The following is a 6905-nucleotide window of genomic DNA, read 5'->3' on the forward strand; positions in this document are numbered from 1 at the left end:
TCGCCTCAGCTAGGCCTACACATAACATAAGAAATGGACCCGCAGCTAGAACGTAACTACGTGTTTTATGTTTTTTTTATGGTTTGAACCGAAGGCGTGAATTTTGGGCCAGCTCTGAAGTATGTAATAGTTGGCTACTAAACGAGTTGGAAAAAGTGGGTTTGGTGTAAGTTTGTATCAGTTTGGTGTCAGAATGATATCTAATTGACTGATGGACTCTTGTCCATTTGCAATATGTTTAAACAGTGAGGTACCATCACCAAAATGACATTCTGAAGTCAACCCTAACGAGCGATTGAGATGAACCAGAATCACTGCCCAGCCATCCCGAGTTCATCGGGCCAGTCAATTTCACATTCCTGCAGGATTTTTATAGCATGACAAATTCGTGATGGTACCTGCCCATTGAACCATATTGCAAATGCACAGTGACTTTGCAAAAGTAAGAAAACATAAACAAATGGACATAATGAAATCATGAAAACAATGCGTATCCATCAGAATATTTTAAACTGTCCATAAAGCACTCAGGACGGCCCCCATGGATAGAGGGCCTTAGTAGGAGTCCCGGTAGGATAGGAATAGGAGTCCCGGTAAATGCATTTACAACCATATTTTTATTTTTGGGTTACCAGTTGCACAACAATGCACGTGCATTTGCAATATGATTCAATAGTGAAAAAAACATCACCAAATGGACATGATGAAATCAACACAACGAGTGAAGGAGGCAGTTGCAGTGTGTTCTGTGTGGTGCCTACGTTGCGGAGGCAGTTGCAGTGTGTCCTGTGTGGTGCCTACGTTGCGGAGGCAGTTGCAGTGTGTCCTGTGTGGTGCCTACGTTGCGGAGGCAGTTGCAGCGTGTCCTGTGTGGTGCCTACGTTGCGGAGGCAGTTGCAGCGTGTCCTGTGTGGTGCCTACGTTGCGGAGGCAGTTGCAGCGTGTCCTGTGTGGTGCCTACGTTGCGGAGGCAGTTGCAGCGTGTCCTGTGTGGTGCCTACGTTGCAGAGGCAGTTGCAGTGTGTCCTGTGTGGTGCCTACGTTGCAGAGGCAGTTGCAGTGTGTCCTGTGTGGTGCCTACGTTGCAGAGGCAGTTGCAGTGTGTCCTGTGTGGTGCCTACGTTGCAGAGGCAGTTGCAGCGTGTCCTGTGTGGTGCCTACGTTGCGGAGGCAGTTGCAGTGTGTCCTGTGTGGTGCCTACGTTGCAGAGGCAGTTGCAGTGTGTCCTGTGTGGTGCCTACGTTGCAGAGGCAGTTGCAGTGTGTCCTGTGTGGTGCCTACGTTGCAGAGGCAGTTGCAGCGTGTCCTGTGTGGTGCCTACGTTGCGGAGGCAGTTGCAGTGTGTCCTGTGTGGTGCCTACGTTGCAGAGGCAGTTGCAGTGTGTCCTGTGTGGTGCCTACGTTGCAGAGGCAGTTGCAGTGTGTCCTGTGTGGTGCCTACGTTGCAGAGGCAGTTGCAGTGTGTCCTGTGTGGTGCCTACGTTGCAGAGGCAGTTGCAGTGTGTCCTGTGTGGTGCCTACGTTGCGGAGGCAGTTGCAGTGTGTCCTGTGTGGTGCCTACGTTGCGGAGGCAGTTGCAGCGTGTCCTGTGTGGTGCCTACGTTGCGGAGGCAGTTGCAGCGTGTCCTGTGTGGTGCCTACGTTGCGGAGGCAGTTGCAGCGTGTCCTGTGTGGTGCCTACGTTGCGGAGGCAGTTGCAGTGTGTCCTGTGTGGTGCCTACGTTGCGGAGGCAGTTGCAGTGTGTCCTGTGTGGTGCCTACGTTGCAGAGGCAGTTGCAGTGTGTCCTGTGTGGTGCCTACGTTGCAGAGGCAGTTGCAGTGTGTCCTGTGTGGTGCCTAGGTTGGATTTATCGAACGTATGCGACAAGCTTTATGTGCAGACGGCTTGATAGAAATGGTATCAGAAGATGTTTTATTTTAACCTTTATTTAATGAGGCAAGCCAGTTAAGAACACATTATTATTTACAATGACGGCCTACCAAAAAGGCCTCCTGCAGGGACGGGGACTGGGATTAAAAATAAATCAAATAAAAATATAGGACAAAACACACATCATGACAAGAGACAACACTACATAAAGAGAGAGCTAAGACAACAACACAGCATGGCAGAAACACATGACAACACAACATGGTAGCATCACAACATGGTAGCATCACAACATGGTAGCATCACAACATGGTAGAAACACAACATGGTAGAAACACAACATGGTAGCATCACAGCATGGTAGCATCACAACATGGTAGCATCACAACATGGTAGCAACACAACATGGTAGCAACACAACATGGTAGCATCACAACATGGTAGCATCACAACATGGTAGCATCACAACATGGTAGAAACACAACATGGTAGCATCACAACATGGTAGCATCACAACATGGTAGCAACACAACATGGTAGCAACACAACATGGTAGCATCACAACATGGTAGCAACACAACATGGTAGCAGCACAACATGGTAGCAGCACAACATGGTAGCAACACAACATGGTAGCATCACAGCATGGTAGCAACACAACATGGTAGCAACACAGCATGGTAGCAACACAACATGGTAGCAACACAACATGGTAGCATCACAGCATGGTAGCATCACAACATGGTAGCAACACAACATGGTAGCAACACAGCATGGTAGCAACACAACATGGTAGCAAAACACAACATGGTAGCATCACAACATGGTAGCAGCACAAAACATGGTACAAACATTATTGGGCACAGACAACTTGCACAAAGGGCAAGAAGGTAGAGACAACCATTTATAACAGGAAGCAGCGACACATTTTGATGAATGTTGAACTTTTGTTGCACACATGTCCAGATGATGCCTCCTGCTATTTTTTCGCAAAAACACTATCGGTGTGATCAAGGCGTTACACCATCGCAGCAGCGCAGCATATTCTTTATTGACCCAAAATCATTCGGGACTATCCCCGAAAGCCAGGTCCTGGTAACGTCCCTGCTGCTTCCTAGAAGGGATATACAGCACGTTGCATCCATATATAGACTAAACATGGCAATATAAATTGGAAGCTATTTCCCTAACGTTGTTATTGTACTACTGTTTAGGGTCTGTGGTGGGGCTGTCCTCCGTTTACGCTGCTGAATTTATATCCCAGGGAGGACTTCATGATTAATTATTGTGAAGATCTAGATTATAGACTGCATTTCTTGTACATGCCCTCCTCTTGATGTACATAGAATAGAGCACCTATACTAGCACTTATACAAATGTATATGTTTAATATGTTTTAGGTAATTTAGAGCATATTACCACTAATAGTGGGTCAAGAGCTATTGGTTCTACAGCCATCCTATTGGACAGTTTATTAACCGTGTTTTCCATTAGCACAGGTGTGACGAGAGAACCCTGTCCGGCGGAATAGGACGATACGAGATCTTATTGCGGAGAGCGCTCCGTAAACCACGCGCCAGAGGGAAGAGCTAGGCATGTTGGACTGGGACACGGTTTAATACCATCAAAAAAGCCTCACATTTTACAGTGGGTCCGCCATGGTTCTGTGTAGCCTAGTTATGCTAATATGTTTGAGACCAGTATACAGCAGTTTAATTTCGTATTTGACTTAAAAAAAAGTACAATATTTTTCAGTAGTAAACAGGGAAACGAGTCCCGGACAGTTCAATAGAACATACCAGACGGGGCATCGTTTACTACCTAAGTTATTGGGATCGTCTTGTTTCCACAAGTCTGTGGGTTACATTGAGCTCGTTGACAAAACCGACCTTTGAACACCTTTTCACACTAAGTTTCTTCGGTGGGTCTGTGTAAATTATGCGATTATATCGGAGACAGGTTTATAGCCGTGTCTGTCATCTATTAATTTACTGTTGTTGTATCTCTAAGTAGAAGCCATATCAGCCAATGAGGAAGTGGGAACGGCTGACAATTGAATAGCTCTGCATACTATGACACCTCAACGAACATTATGTTTTCCTACTGTACATACAGGAAATGAAACCCTGAACATATATACCTCATGCAATATTCAGAGGAAGAAGAGAGGGAGGTTTAATCCTGTGATTATATTCTACAGAATCAAGACGTTCATATTTCAATGTCGTCACATGGATAAAAACGACTATTATCACACAGAAATGTAACGAAATTAAAATGTACAGGAAGTATGTACTATACTGTTTGTACAGTTGATGGGGACTTAGAAAATAATGCATTACATCACTGCTCTCTAGAGGAAGTTGTAGGTACTGCTTGGCATCTTGCATAGTGTCCTGAAGCAGTAACATATTAAGGAATCAATTCGTCCAGGACCTGAAGCAGAAATACAGTCAGTGTGCAGACAGACAAAAATGGGATCCAGTGATCCTCATTAAAAGATACAAACACTAAGCCAGTTCAGGTACCCCATCAAACACTAAGCCAGTCCAGGTACCCCATCAAACACTAAGCCAGTCCAGGTACCTCATCAAACATTAAATCAGTCCAGGTACCTCATCAAACATTAAATCAGTCCAGGTACCTCATCAAACACTGTTTTTCCGGCAGAGGGACATGTTTGGGGCTGTGGGTGATGGCTGTATGGGACAAGAGGCTGTGGGTGATAGCTGTACGGGACAAGGGGCTGTGGGTGATGGCTGTATGGGACAAGGGGCTGTGGGTGATGGCTGTACGGGACAAGGAGCTGTGGGTGATGGCTATAGGGGAACAAGGGGCTGTGGGTGATGGCTATACGGGACAAGGAGCTGTGGGTGATGGCTGTACGAGACAAGGAGCTGTGGGTGATGGCTATAGGGGAACAAGGCATCCAGGATAGTCAGTCTTTGACAGCCAGTCTGTTGCTCCTAAGCCATTGTGCAGAATATATATTTTGACATTTTTGCAGAGGTCTTAGTCACACAATTTTACATCTGACTAAGATGTTTGGTGCAGTATTTCACAAGTGAATGACAACAAAACGACAACAAACATCCCTACTGTTGACCAATCTAATAGTGTCTCACCTGGAACCAAAAGGGTGCTATCTAGAATCTAAAATGGTTCTACATGGAACCAAAAAGGTGCTATCTAGAATCTAAAATGGTTCTACATGGAACCAAAAAGGTGCTATATACACTCTAAAATGGTTCTACCTGGAACCAAAAAGGTGCTATATAGACTCTAAAATGGTTCTACATGGAACCAAAAAGGTGCTATCTAGAATCTAAAATGGTTCTACCTGGAACCAAAAAGGTGCTATATAGACTCTAAAATGGTTCTACCTGGAACCAAAAAGGTGCTATATAGACTCTAAAATGGTTCTACCTGGAACCAAAAAGGTGCTATCTAAAACCTAAAAGGGTTCTTCAGTTGTCTCCATAGTAGAACCCTTTGAATAACAGGTAGAACCATTTCCAGGTTGAACCATTTTCGGTTCCAAGTACAGTGCCTTTCGGAAAGTATTCAGACCTCTTGACTTTTTACTTCTTATTATAACATTTATTAAATTCAATTTTTTCCCCTCATCAATCTACACACAATACCCTGTAATGACACCACAGTACCCTATAATGACATCACAATACCCTGTAATGACATCACAGTACCCTATAATGACATCACAGTACCCTATAATGACATCACATAATGACATATAACGACAAAAATTCGAAAACAGGTTTTTAGAAATGTTATTACATTGATTAAAAATAAAAAAAAACAGAAATAGCTCTGACCACTTGCTATGAAACTCGAAATTGAACTCAGGTCCATCATGCTTCCATTGATCATCCTTGAGATGTTTCGACAACTTGATTGGAGTCCACCTGTTGTAAATTCAATTGATTGGACATGATTTGGAAAGACACACACCTGTCTATATAAGGTCCCACATTTGACAGTGCATGTCAGAGCAAAAACCAAGCCATGAGGTTGAAGGAATTGTCCGTAGAGCTTTGAGACAGGATTGTGTCGAAGCACAGATCTGGGGAAGGGTACCAAAACATTTCTGCAGCATTGAAGCCACTGTGTTATTGGGGACCTTCAATCATTCATAAATGGAAGAAGTTTGGAACCACCAAGACTTCCTAGAGCTGGCCGCCCGGCCAAACTGAGGAGAAGGGCCTTGGTCAAGGAGGTGACCAAGAATCCGATTGTCAGGACCTGGTTACGAACCCGGGTCTCCGGAGTGAGAAACAGTCACTTAACCTACTGAGCCACGAATAGTCGGCAGAACCCAGAAGATGAGGCAGACACAGCAGTACTTGAGACGGTGTATTTAATGAAGAAAAAAAAAGAGAAGTCCTTCAGGAAAACATGTAACTCCAAAACCTCAAAAATAAATCAACAAGAACAAAAACAGAATTCCACAAGAGAGTCCATCGGGATCAAAAATAGTTCACAGAATACTAGGGCTGGGTGCTAACATACAAACACAGAGCAAAGAACTGAGGAAAACTAAGGGTTTAAATACAATCAGGGGAAACGAGGCACAGGTGCAAATAATAATGGGGATCAAGGGAAAACAAAAGGTCAAAAAGCACAATGGGGGCATCTAGTGACCAAAAACCGGAACAACCCTGGCCAAATCCTGACAGAATCCCCCCCCTAGGAACGGCTCCTGACGTTCCTACCAGCTCTCTCGGGGTGGAGGGCCCTGAACCGACGAATGAGGTCAGGGTCCAGTATGTCTTTGGCAGGAACCCAGGAGCGCTCCTCGGGACCGTAGCCTTCCCAGTCCACCAGATACTGCCAGGACCGCTGCACCCGGCGGGAATCCAGTATCCGATGGACGGTATAAGCCGGCTGGCCTCCAATGACACGAGGCGGAGGGGGAGGTCTGTCTGCCGGGACAAGGGGAGAAAAAACAACAGGTTTTAATAAGGAAATGTGAAACGTGGGATTAATCTTAAGGGATCTGGGTAAGTGTAGGCG

Source organism: Oncorhynchus mykiss, chromosome 1 (genome assembly GCF_057628025.1).
Source record: "Oncorhynchus mykiss isolate SJ-2025 chromosome 1, ASM5762802v1, whole genome shotgun sequence".
In the NCBI taxonomy this organism is placed as follows: domain Eukaryota; kingdom Metazoa; phylum Chordata; class Actinopteri; order Salmoniformes; family Salmonidae; genus Oncorhynchus; species Oncorhynchus mykiss.